This window comes from Scyliorhinus canicula, chromosome 1 (assembly GCF_902713615.1).
Source record: "Scyliorhinus canicula chromosome 1, sScyCan1.1, whole genome shotgun sequence".
Classification (NCBI taxonomy): domain Eukaryota; kingdom Metazoa; phylum Chordata; class Chondrichthyes; order Carcharhiniformes; family Scyliorhinidae; genus Scyliorhinus; species Scyliorhinus canicula.
The window spans coordinates 134,746,376-134,760,768 of NC_052146.1; the positions used below are offsets into that span (position 1 = coordinate 134,746,376).

The following is a 14,393-nucleotide window of genomic DNA, read 5'->3' on the forward strand; positions in this document are numbered from 1 at the left end:
GGGATTTAACGGAAAGATTTCGCTATTTCCCCGATTGAGTTTGTAACCTAGGAAGGCACAGAACTCCCGAAGGAGTTTGATTATCTTTCCCACACTAACTAGGGGGGTTCGACACTTGGAGGAGCAAGTCACCTGCATGGTGAATGCTCTCTGCCCCCTCAGAATGCCTGTCCACCTATCCGCCGATCTGAGGGCGATAGCTGGCGGCTCAATTGCAGGCGCGAACGGGAGCAGGGATAGCAGGCACCCCTGCCTCGTTCCCCTGTGCAGCCGGAAGTACTCAAAAGCTGGCTGCGTTTGTCCATACGCTCAGCATTGGCGTCACTATTTGGCAGGAGTCTGATGTTCGCTGTTAGTTGTCTACCCTTAAAAAACCCGATCTGATCTTCTGCGATCACCTCGGCAGGGCGGTCGCTAAGATTTTCACGTCAGTATTTAAGAGAGAAATGGGTCAGTATGAACCACACTGTCGGGTCTTTGTCCTCCTTGGGGATCAAAGAGATAGAGGCCTCTGCCAGCATGGGCAACAGGGCCCTCTTCGACAATGAGTCGTTGATCATCTCCGGCGAATATGGGGCCAGCTCTGCTGAGAATTTGTTGTAAAAGTCTATTGGGAACCCATCCGGTTCCGGCATTTTCACAATTGTATGGAGTTGATCCACGATTTGGTTCAGCCCTAGCAGTGCTTCCAGCCCTGTTTCCCGTCTTCCCCCATCACCGGTATATCAAGTCTGTCGAGGAAATGTTCCATTCCCGAGAGCCCCACCGGGGACAGGGGGGTGTATAGCCCTCTGTAAAAGTTCATAAAGGCCTTATTAATCTCGTTTGGCTCCCATCCAGCCATTGCTGTCCCGAACTCGAGCTCCGTCTTTCGCGGCCACCTGTTTTCTGAAAGTGGTGTGCCAGCATGCGGCTGGCCTTGTCTCCATGTTCGCAAAAGGCTCCAACATGCCTGGCAGAGCTGGTGGACTGCCTGTATGGACAGCAGGTCAAGTTCCATCTGCAGCTTTTTCCGTTGCACCATCAGTTCCACGGTGGGGGCCGTGGAGTATTGGTAATCCACCTCCAGTATGGAGTTACTTAGCCGCTGCTTGGCTTCCCTTTCCTTCCGATCCCCAAGAGCCCTACAGGCTATAATTTCACCACTGATCACTGCCTTCAGTGCCTCCCAGAACATGAAGGGAGAGAGCTCACCGTTCTGGCTGCAGGATACATTGTTGTTGATGGTATTTTAATGCCGAATTCCTCATCAGCAAGGAGAGCTGTATCCAGCCTCCATGAGGGGCGTTGGGCCAGTCCCTTCTCCAACCATATGCCAGCGTAGTGCAGCGCGTCGTTAAGAGATTATAATCGCGGAGTATTCTGCCTTGGTTATCCCTGGAAGAACCCTTTTGCCTACCACAAAAAAGTCCAACCATGAGTTGGCCTTATGCACATGGAAGAAGGAGAATTATTTTTCTATTGGATGGTGAAACCTCCACGGGTCTACCCCCATCTGCACCATAAAGGCTTACAATTCCTGTGCCATGCCTGTGCTGAGTTGGATCCCCAGTGTCGGGTCCGGCACACTGTTAAAGTCGTCCCCTATGATTAGTCCAGGATTTCATTCATTGTTTTCTTGACAAACTCTGCGTCGTCCCAGTTTGGATCGCATGTATGTGCCCGAAATATCAGGGCCCCGGTAATTTAGCATGGCCAATCCACCCAACCTGCACATCTTTGGATTGTGGGGGTGAGACCCATGCAAACACTGAGAAAATTCCACACGGATAGGTGACCAGGGCCGGGATCGAACACTGGACCTCCACACCGTGAGGCAACAATGCTAACCACTGTGCAGCCCCTTACTACTTCTTTTTGCCATTTCCACAGGTTATTTGTTTCAACAAGCGCCTTACCCCCAACCCCCCGTTAACCTCAGTTTCCCCTCCTGGTCTCTTTCCTTCCTCCTCCACCCCCCCCCCCCCCCCGCAACCATGTCCCTCCCTTCTTTTGCCCTTTGTTTCCCCCGAATTAGTTTTTCCCCTCCCTTCTGCCAGGCGCACCCTCCTTCCCAGGAGGCACGATGCAGCCTCCTCCTTCACTGCACCAGCTTACTTGCTAGTGTAGCGGCACCCCTCTTGGTCAGGTTCCCCTATTTAACCCCGTCTGCCTCCTCTCCTCTCTCTTTTCCCCCCCCCCCCCCTCCCCCCACCACCACCTCACCATCTCCGCTCGCATTCATCCCTGCCGCCTCAGCATCTCACAACGCTCGTTCTAGCCCTTGTGCTCTATCACTGCTTGCCCAGACCATTATTCTAGACAAATGTGTGGGTTCATCTGGGGCGTCAAAATAATATCATTTCCCTTGGTGTGTGACTCATAACTTGGGCAGGTAACATGCCAAACTGCACCTTACTTTTGTACAAGGCGGACTTGGCACTGTTAAATTCAGCCCGGCGCTTGGCCAGGTCTGCCCCAATGTCCTGGTACATGCGGCTGGAAATGTCTCGCACCTTTTTCCAAATTCAGGATCCACTTTTTGTCCTGGTACTTATGGAACTTTACAATTATCTCCCAAGGAGGTTCCCTAGTTCTAGGCCACTGCAGAAGTGACCTGTGTCCACCTCCGCGGGCTTGGCAATGCCCTCCTCGCCAACCAGTTTCCCAAGCATTGCCACTATGTATTCCATAGGGTTCCTCCCCTCCATACCTTCTGGTAGCTCCGTGATTTTTTAAAAAAATTTTCATTTTTAACTTTTTTAAAAATAAATTTAGAGTACCCAATTAATCTTTTTCAATTAAGGGGCAATTTACCGTGGCCAATCTACCTACCCTGCACATCTTTGGGTTGTGGAGGCGAAGCCCACGCAAACACGGGGAGAATGTGCAAACTCCACACATACAGTGACCCAGAGCCGGGATCGAACCCGAGATCTCTGCGCCGTGAGGCAGCTGCGAACCACTGCGCCACCGTGCTGCTCTAACTCCGCGATTCTTAAGTTCTGGTGTCGCGACCTGTTATCCTGGTCGTCGACTTTTTCCTTTAAGCCCTTCTAGGTCTTATCTGGCTCGCCACCTCAGCTTTGAGTGCCGCGATCCAGTCCCCTTGGCCAGTGGCGGCCTTCTCGAGGTCTCTCACTGTCGACTCTTGAGCCTCAAGCCGCCACGCCACCTTGGCCATTGCTTCCCTTATGGGGGCTGTTTCAGCCTCCATTGTTATCTTGATGGCTGCCAGTAGGTCTCTGTTCAACTCTTCCCTGTGCCTTTGGAGCTCTGAGGTGATGATGAAGCCCATGAATTTGTTCATCAGCACCTGGGTCTGCACTGAGACCTCTGGAGTTGGGCCTTCCCAGTTCCATGCCACCTTGAGCTTTGACAAAGAGTTATCGGACTCAAAACGTTAGCTCTTTTCTCTCCCTATAGATGCTGCCAGACCTGCTGAGATTTTCCAGCATTTTCCCTTTCGGTCCATGCCACCTTGTGTGGCTGCCACGTCAGAGGCCGAGGCTTCCCTCCCCGCATCCTTGCTAGCCTCTCTGTTGGGCGGTTGGCTCTTTCCATTTTTTGTCGATGTGGTTTGTGGCAGTTGGGTTCGGGTGGTTGTGGATATTTCTGGTGTTCGTTTACTGGAGTTAAAAAGTTGCGTTCAAGAATTTCATACAAGAGCCACCTTTCATGCGACCGCTCAGCTCATGGCCACCACCAGAAGTGGTTTTCAAAATAGTTGGTTGGTAGTACAGAACTGACATTTGCTGAACCTTCAACCTGAAGGCGGTGTTTTCAAACATTCAGCAGTTCTGCTCAAGAACTGCAAAGTTGTGTTGGCGTAAACACAAGGCGCGAATGTCATACTTCAATTTCTCCCTCCATTTCAACATATGCTTCTTCAAATTTTCCGCAAGAATAGTCAACTTTTGGTGAAGATTTTAAAATTTAGTTACAGAGCTCACGTTTTGCAAAATACGCAGCTTAAATTTTCTGTGGGAGTAAACAAAGTATCTATTTACATGCATTGCCTAAAATCCTTCAGCCGCCAAGATCACATTTAACCCAACAGTTTTTAATGATATCACATAACTGTTACGGCACAGGAGGCCGTTTGTCCCATCGTGTCTGTACCAGCTCTCCAAACGAGGGATTAAGATTTAGTGCCATTCCCATGCCTTTTCCTTGTCCCCCTGCACATTATTTCATCCAATGTCCTCTTGAATACCTGAACTGAACCTGCCTCCACAACATTTCCAGGTAGCACATTCCAGGCCCAAGCCACAATGTGCAAATGTTTCTTCTCACATTACATTTTCTCCTTTTGCAAATTACTTTAAATTTGTGTCCTCTTGTTCTTGATCCTTTTACAATTGGGAACAGTTTCTATCTATTTACTTATGATTTATGATTTTGAACATCCCCTCAAGTCTCCTCTTGGCCTTCTTCTCTCAAAGGAGAACAGTCCCAATCTTTCCAATCTACCCTCGCAACTTATGTTTCTCATGCCTGGAACCATTCTGACCTCTTTTGCACTCAAGGTGCTCACATCCTTCCTATAGAGTGGCGCCTATAACTGTACACTATACTTTAGCTAACTAGTGCCATGTATAAGTTCAGCATAACCTCCTTATTCCTCTTGTATTCTATGCAATATATTTAATAAAACACAGGATACTATAACTACTCTCCCAAACTGTCCTGCCACCTTCAATGATCTATGCACACCAATGTCCCTCTGATCCTTTACCCGCTTAACAATTTTGTCTCTTATTTAATATTGTCTGTCCATGTTCTTCCTACCAAAATGCATCACCTCACACTTCTTTGCATAGAATTTCATCTGCCAGCTACCTGCCCACTCCACCGACTTGTCTATGTTCTTTTGAAGTCCTACATTGTTCTCTTCACAATACTTCCAAGTTCTGTATCATCTGAAAACTTTGAAATCGTCCCCTGCACACCAAGATCATTAACATATATCAAGAAAAGCAATATGCAAAAAGGAAACAGAACAAACATCATGCCCGTGTTCTTCTCACTGATAGAACTCAATACAATTTCAGAAGAGTCAGGAGTGCTGTTGTGCAGTCAAATTACCAGCCAAGACAAAGAACTGAACAATGTTTGATTTTCTGTAGTAACTGTTAGTTAGTGATCACATATATAATTGTCAACCACTCAGTGAAGCACTCTTTTAATAACATCTGCCACTAAGCCCAGGGTAAACTTCTCAACTTCCTGTAATACAAGAATTAACAGGTCACAGGTGCACTATTGATAACTGAGAATTTATACATTTCAGCAAAATTGCTATTTACTGCACTGAATCAATTTAAAGGTTGTATTCAAAAAAACAAAAAAGGAGACCATTCTTTAACAATTACAGCAATTGATTTGAAATGCATGAAAAGCTATGCCTCGCACAAATAGCATCATGGGTCAAATTCCACAGAAACGATAAGAGCGGATATTTTGGCTGTCTCATCATCCCTCAGGTTAGGGTGGAGTTAACCTACATATTATGGAATTCCAGATGTCTTTAGCTTTGATCCAAACAATGGGGAATTGGACCGAATCGTACTTGAGTATCAAAAGTTAACCTGCCACAGGAATGTTTAATCTGCCAAATGGTGCAGATTTCAATTACTTCACTAACTTTTTGCAGCACAAAAAAAAAGAGGAAAAACATTTCCTGCCATCATGTATAAAAAGTTTTGATTTAAAATCAGCTAGAGAACAAAAGTAGATTTTGCCCAATGAAAGACTAGTTTTGCCAAATGTGTTCCAACTAGCAAATAGTTCATAGCAAGGGGGAGAAACAACACGATAAATAAAAAAGATAAAAATTATGTTTCTGCCCGACTTAATTGTTTTATTTTTCTTGCCTTTACTTTCCAAAATATTGAATATAAAGACATTAACAAGTCAAAAAACAGGCAAGAGAGAATGGGAAGGCCCAGGAAATCACATGGAAATGTAAAAATCATATATTTCAACAAGATTGTGTCTTAATTGCTTATAATCTTTGAGGTAATAGTCTAGCCTTATGGAAGAGCAAAAATGCAACAAGAAAGGCTTACATCATGTTGCAACAGGTGGCCAAGGTTGAGGTTCAGTCAAGTAACTGACTAACGTTAATCAGTAAAACTTCAAAACAAATTCTAAATTACAGGATAACATGCTTAATATTTTCAAACTTAGGTAAAATGTTTGTAATTTGTTTATTTTTAAATTTCCATTATTTTAATGCCTGTAAAACAGACTCCTGTTTTAAACCATAATTTAGGAGACTTGGTGCAATTGGCCTCAGGTCTTTGGAGAAAAAGACAGCTAGATACTGTGGCAAGAGTAGAAATTAAGTTCAGTGCACGGGGCAAGTGCAAGCTTGTGGAAACTCAGGAGAGAACAGGATGCTCAGCTATGATGTCTCTTCAAACAGCCCAATGGTCAGAGTCATGATCCACTATAAATAATGCAAGTACCCATGGACTCATGCCCAGTATGAAATCAGCAACTTCAGGACAAACCCAAGAAAAGAGGCAAGGCATGAATCATGGCACATTAGATATTCTGCCTACTTTGCAAAATTGTGTAATTCCCACCCATGGCTTTCTGTGGAGACTTGCAATTACATAAATTTGCAGCATGCATGCCCAGCAAAGTTTTCACTGCATGATTATTTTATAAAATTAATCAAGGTTTCCAGGCAACAAACCCTAGATTTTTAACATATCAAACACGTTTTGACTAAATTGACTGCAGACCAAATTTCAAACATCATATCTTTTATTAAATCATCATATATTTTATTAAATCAGTGGCAGAATATGAAGGAATCGGAATTTTATTCCTTATGCAATATTTGTTCAATGTGATTCATCACCTTCTTCATGAACCAGATTGATGGGAATAGTATCACCATCCACAGTAGAGCAGTAACTAATGGCCTGGATTTTCTGAGTGGCAGCAATCATCGTCATATTACCTCTCTGCTCACATTTTGCCCCGTCTTCATACTGCTCCACATTTCCTGTGGGGCTTTCAAGTTCAGTCTTTCCAGAAATGCAGAGTGTCATGTCCCTCCAAGAGTTTTGTCACAGTGCTGTAGTGTCGGGGGAGACAGGACACTCCCACCTTTTACAGCATTATCTACCCTATGGCAAGCTTAAAGGTTCAGTGTGAATGTTGGTGAAAGAGCAACATTCATTATGAGTGAATGGGGGGTGGGGGGAGGGTGCAGGGTGGGAGATGGATGAATGGGGGGGCCGGGGAGGAGGTGTTCGAGAGGGGTAGTTGCATGATGGGAGTGGGGGGAGGGGGTAATCAGGAGTGGTGGCCAGGAGAGGAGTCAGGGGTATAGACAGACTGGGGATAGGGGTCATCATGTGATGGAGTGGAGAGTTCATTCTGTAGTTTTCCCAGGACTTGTTTTTTTCCGTCTAACATTTCCTGGGTAATTATTCAGTCCCAGTCCCATGGATATCAGCACACTGGGACTTCCAGAGGCCCGCCATGTATCTTGGGTCATAGGTCCAGTCACCAACAATTCGAAGACTAAGATTTGGACCAATATTTCAGTGCAGAATTCTCAATGCCCAGCACACAATCTACTCTTGACTATTCTTGTAAAACATTCCAGATAAAATTTCAGATTTACTTTTCTTCCTTCCAACGGAAGTCAACATAGCAGTAAAGAGGCCAGATGGAGTAAAATCGACTCCCATACAGCACCATAACATGTGGTGTTCAAAAGCACCACCTTCATTTAATCAAAAATGGAATAGGGCGTTATTCCAAACAGCCTATCCGTATCCCTAAATTTCTTGCTCTTAATCACAATGCTGATAAAAATAGTTCAATTTATATTACAGCAGAAATAATTTATTTCCTGGTTGTATTTTTAAAACATCAAGATCATCACAATTAACAAAATTAATGGGTGCGATTTAACCAAAAAGTTTCCAAGTGTTCGCAGACATGCCGAGAAGACCAGCCCCAGATTACTGGATGCGTTAGAGGCCAAACAGGATACCCTGTTCCCCGGAGGGTCTCGGAGGTTCAGCCAGTGCCACCTGGGAGGAGGTGCCAGCAGCCATCAGCGCGGATGCTGCGACAAGGAGGACCAGCACCGCCAGAAGATGATCAATGACCTCCACCAGTCCGCACAGGTGAGTTGGCACCAGACCCGTGACCACCACCCCACGCCAATATGGACCATCTCACTGAACCCCACGTGAACGCTGCATGCAACTAACAATGTACCCTCAGCGTCCCTGCAGGAGAAGTTGGCCCACACAGGCGGGAGAGGGCCCAGGTGGGCAACGAGATGCTGGACATCAGAGTCCTCACCCACTATGAAGGACAGATCCTGAAGGTCGCGGGAGTGACTGAGGACAGATCAGTAACCAACAGAGAGTGACATGCAGCACAGAGGAGAGGATCCACCGGCCCCCACCCTGACAATCTGTCACATGTGGGTTATTAATGCCATATAGAATGATCCATCGCTCCCATTCTCCCCCAGGATCTCCATCCGATGGTGCCATCCCATCCAGGGTAGTCCCCGCCCCCGTCCCCCAGGACAATACCTTGGAGGAGAGCTCCAAAGATACCACCAGTGAAGCGTGACAGCTGTCATCCACATCCTCCACCAGTGTAGAGATACACATCGGTGGGTGACATTAGTGTACAGTGTCATGGGAATGTCACTTTAAGAAATGTTTGTCTTCTCAAGTGCATTGATGTCATTGTGTGGGTGGAGCTGGGCTCTGGCTCGCATTTTTACTTTCATTTTGAGTTGGAAGCTGTTTCATCCACACCAAGGTGTATTTTGGTCCCTCTCTGCATGCTAAAGAATGTCTCCAGATCACTTGATAATTTCAAAGTAATACCTGTTTCTGTAAAGAATGCAAAGCAACTGTTTTTGTAGGAAAAAGGGTGTTTGGCTTCTGGATGTTGTTAGGAAAGTTACTAAGGGTTACCTATAGAGTACTGTATCTTTGGGGAGGGGGGAGTAATCAGTGTTGGTAGTTGATAAGATGTTTACTGTGTTTATATAAAATGTTAACTGGATTAATAGAATAAACATTGTTTTGTTTAAAAATACTTTAGATCTCTGTTGCATCACACCTGGAAAGTGGGCCCTTGTGCTCCCCATAACAAAAAGCTATCAAGGTTGGAGGTCAGGTGAACTCCATGATATACTTTGGTGTTCTCTAAACCCTGGCCCATAACAACAGGCTTCTGGAGCATATTCTGGTGAGCCTCACACAGTTGCTGATGCACATCAGGTGGAGGCAGGAATGTCCATGCGAAACAGCAGTCAGAGGTCTGCTGGATCCCAGGACCCAGCTGGGTCCCAGTCAGATGCCGAGCCTCTGGACCAGGTTTACCTGGAACTGATGCAGAAGCTAGGGTGCGTCCGTGAGGGGGATGTCAGTGACACTCCAGCAGGTCCATAGCCGATTGGAGGAGTCCCAGAGGCTACGGGCACAGGGCTGTCGCCGGCAATGGTTGACACCGGCAATGGTGCCCAACACTGCTAGGATGATGACCACAGTGGGGAGCCAGGAGCACAACATCAGCAGCATGAATGGAGGAGTCCCAAACCATGGCGGAGCACCTCAACACCATATCCCAGTCGCTGGGGTGCATGAACAAGTACAAGGCGGACCTGTCATCCACATCCTCCACCAGTGTAGAGATACACATCGGTGGGTGACATTAGTGTACAGTGTCATGGGAATGTCACTTTAAGAAATGTTTGTCTTCTCAAGTGCATTGATGTCATTGTGTGGGTGGAGCTGGGCTCTGGCTCGCATTTTTACTTTCATTTTGAGTTGGAAGCTGTTTCATCCACACCAAGGTGTATTTTGGTCCCTCTCTGCATGCTAAAGAATGTCTCCAGATCACTTGATAATTTCAAAGTAATACCTGTTTCTGTAAAGAATGCAAAGCAACTGTTTTTGTAGGAAAAAGGGTGTTTGGCTTCTGGATGTTGTTAGGAAAGTTACTAAGGGTTACCTATAGAGTACTGTATCTTTGGGGAGGGGGGGAGTAATCAGTGTTGGTAGTTGATAAGATGTTTACTGTGTTTATATAAAATGTTAACTGGATTAATAGAATAAACATTGTTTTGTTTAAAAATACTTTAGATCTCTGTTGCATCACACCTGGAAAGTGGGCCCTTGTGCTCCCCATAACAAAAAGCTATCAAGGTTGGAGGTCAGGTGAACTCCATGATATACTTTGGTGTTCTCTAAACCCTGGCCCATAACAACAGGCTTCTGGAGCATATTCTGGTGAGCCTCACACAGTTGCTGATGCACATCAGGTGGAGGCAGGAATGTCCATGCAAAACAGCAGTCAGAGGTCTGCTGGATCCCAGGACCCAGCTGGGTCCCAGTCAGATGCCGAGCCTCTGGACCAGGTTTACCTGGAACTGATGCAGAAGCTAGGGTGCGTCCGTGAGGGGGATGTCAGTGACACTCCAGCAGGTCCATAGCCGATTGGAGGAGTCCCAGAGGCTACGGGCACAGGGCTGTCGCCGGCAATGGTTGACACCGGCAATGGTGCCCAACACTGCTAGGATGATGACCACAGTGGGGAGCCAGGAGCACAACATCAGCAGCATGAATGGAGGAGTCCCAAACCATGGCGGAGCACCTCAACACCATATCCCAGTCGCTGGGGTGCATGAACAAGTACAAGGCGGACCTTGATGAGGCACAGCGGGGCATGTCCTAGTCTCAGGTGGGCATTGCAAAGACCCTCCAGAGAACATCCCCGAGTGCTCGGATGTTGGCCGCTGCTTCCATGGTGTTGCTCCCTGCAGTGTTCAGGCACAGTGTCCAGGTCTGATTGGGATGCTAGCCAACAACTCCCATATGCTACATTGCATGCCTAGCCACAGGGATCCACTTGGGAGGTCTGAAGTACTCACTTAACTACGACTGCCAATTCCCAATTAGCGATAGCCTTCAGCCACATGGCCAGAAGTCTCTGCAGTCAGTGAAGTTTTGGGTGAACAGTGGGGCAGTCGTTTCCCCTGGAGCAGGACCACACAATCAAGGCCTGTCATGGCAGACCTGCGGGCACTGAGACACCCATCTCCCCCTAGTCCAGCCACAACCGCGCACCCCACCTCCCCCAACCCGAGCACCAAGTGCCCCAGAGCTCATTTGCCTGGGAGCAAAGATGGCTACTCCCCTCCCCAAGTCCCCGCAGCAGCCCTTCCACCAGTTTTTAAAAAGGAGCATGAATCGGCACCCGCGTGAACACTTGGTGGTGGGGGGGGGCATTCTCGTTAATTGTATGGAGATTGGACTCAAGTGGTGATTATTGGTTTCTTGCCACGGTAAGGCAGGTCCCTGTTTTCAGCAACAGGAGCAGGCCGGTTAGATTGCAAACAGATTCTCAATTTTGGCCTATCTCGCTATTTAACAGCCTTGTTGTGCTCTCGCTTGAGCGCAATTAAATTAGGTCCAAAATCTTACCATACAGTATCAAATTTTAATACTTGGATGACACAAAACATAGGGCTGTGGAAGAGCTACAGTTACCAAAAGTACGAATAAAGACCATTCTAACTTCAGACTCTGAGCACACAATCTTCACCCTCAACTGAAAGTATCACCAAAAACTGGCAGTGGTCAGTTTAACAAAATCTTTGATAAAAATTCTCATATATTACCATTGGAAAATATTTCAAGTGCTGGGAATTTTGTGTACAGTACGTAAATGGAAATATCCACTAGACAACGACTAACCAGATAAATCAAAGCCTTATTAATTTGACACAGGTGCTTTTAAATTGGATTGCATCAGTGATCTACAATACGGTTTGGTGGATTAGAGCAAATGTCATAATATATGGACTGTACAAATCGCCCCAATTGAAGTCAGTAATATATACATATTTTATTTAAAAACAGGATACAGCTGAAAAGCATCTTCAAACATAATACTAGGTTCAAGGCGATACATAAATACAAGTTGTCATTGTCTGTCTATTGCATGTCAAAATCTGCAAGCATTGTTAAACATTCCTTTTTACAAACATAAGCTTTCCAATGTTTATCGACAAAAGGCATTGGCATGGAAGTCTTCAGAGCAAAGTAGTATAATACATCTGCAAACTCGAATCAAATCCAATTCATAGAATTTACAGTGCAGGAGGCCATTTGGCCCATCGAGTCTGCACCTGCCCACGGAAAGAGCACCCTACTCAAGCTTACGCCTCCACCTCATCCCCGCAACTCAGTAACCTCACCCAACCATTCTTTGGACACGAAGGGCAATTTATCATGGCCAATCCACCTAAAGCTGCAAATCTTTGGACTGTGGGAGGAAACCGGAGAACCCGGAGGAAACCCACCCAGACACGAGGAGAAAGTGCAGACTCCACACAGGCAGTGACCCAAGTCGGGAATCGAAACTGGGTCCCTGGAGCTTTGAAGCAAATGTGCTAACCACTGTGCTACCGTGCTGTCCTTAATTCAATTAAATTAAATGTTTCTTTCCTGAAGAACAGTTCAGGGGCACCTCTTGATTGAGCCTGCAATTTTATCTGATTGGAAACCACATTCCACCTCACTGAAGCCACTAATCAACATTTTAATGCTGAAATAACACTTTGATTTTCTATGGACTAGCAAGAAATTCAGACCCAAGATTAGTTATTTCCTTTCAGTCACACAACTGCATGACATTGACCGGGAAGCAATATATCTTTGACAGGATTCCACAAATACCATGCAATTACAACTTTAATGAAGGGTGGTTGGTGTCCGTCAACAGAATCCAGCCAAGCGATTGGTTCCTTATTTGTAAATCTTGAAAAACTTCAAATAATTTCTTCATTGGTCACTTAACTCGTAAAATACCAAGTTTATTAATGCTTCAGAAAATGTTTCATCCTCCAATTCTAATGAAGATGTTCTGTTTACAGTGTAACCTTATAGTATTTTTAGCAACATATTTGCTCCTGATCTTTTGCTACTAAGTATAATTTGAAATGAACATCACATCTTGATCTATATATCAAAATGCATAGGTCCTGTATTTAATGCAGTCTTCATCACACCATTTCCTTTATCACTCTTCAGCAGAAGTTTCCAGAGATGTCAAAGAATAAAACTGAATGAAATAAATGTCATAAGCCAGATCTTGTCATCAGAAAATGCAGTACTCCAAGGTTAAAATTAAGCACTATAGACCAAACCAAGACCAATCATATTAGCAACAGACCCATCAACCATGACAAGCAAGGCATATCTGATGGGCTAGTGAAAATTTTGGATGCCAGCATGCCCTGGTCACCATATCCAGAAAGAGTTCTGTTCAGTCTCTCTTTATAAATAGGTCTGACAGCGTGCAAAAAAGTCAGTTTTAGTTTCTGTGATATTGTAGTTCAATATTTGAGCTTTTAGCACTAGCATCCTGCATCACCACAATTAATTACACAAATAAAGGAATTTGAAAAAATAACAAACGTTTTTACTGTTGCTTTGCATGTAGATTATTTCAATGTATCAGCAATTGCGTTCTAAATCAGCACTAAAAATGAATGACTCTGCAGCTGTTTCTTACAGGACTCAAGGGTAATTTGGGGGGGGGGGGCAAGGTAGAAAAATAGAGTTATGGCCACAATCAGATTTGTCAATATATTATTGAATGGCAGGGAATGCCCAAAGGACTAAATGGCCGCCTCCTGCTCCCAATTCTTTCTTACATGTTTCTGCCCAAGAAATGTTTCTTCATTCAGAAAACATATCAAGCTTGTCTTTTTGCATTGTATCATAGGTAGGGAGAATATCACAGCTGTACTGCGGGACGACACCATGTCACAATGTTGGGGGTTTACTACAGGCCACCCAATAGCCAGCGGGAGATAGAGGAGCAGATAGGTAGACAGATTTTGGAAAGGAGTAAAAGCAACAGGGGTGTTGCGATGGGAGACTTCAACTTCCCCAATATTGACTGGGACACACTTAGTGCTAGGGGCTTGGACGGGGCAGAGTTTGTAAGGAGCATCCAGGAGGGCTTCTTAAAACAATATGTAGATAGTCGACGAGGGAAGGGGCTATACTGGACCTGGTATTGGGGAATGAGCCCGGCCACATGATAGAAGTTTCAGTAGGGGAGCATTTCGGGAACAGTGATCACAAATCACTAAGTTTTAAAGTGCCAGTGGAAAAGGATAAGCGTAGTCCTAGGGTGAATGTGCTAAATTGAGGGAAGGCTAATTATAACAATATTAGGCAGGAACTGAAGAACCTAGATTGGGGCGGATGTTTGAGGGTAAATCAACATCTGACATGTGGGAGGCTTTCAAATGTCAGTTGAAAGGAATTCAGGACTGGCATGTTCCTGTGCGGAAGAAGGATAAATACAGCAAATCTCAGGAACCTTGGATTACGAGA

The 14,393-nt window shown here is 45.4% G+C and overlaps 1 protein-coding gene across 5 annotated transcripts in view; it reads right to left on the reverse strand.

Moving 5' to 3' along the window:
- Positions 1-14,393, reverse strand: part of macf1a (microtubule actin crosslinking factor 1a) — an 837,043-nt gene that overhangs the window by 601,772 nt on the left and 220,878 nt on the right. The window lies entirely within an intron of this gene.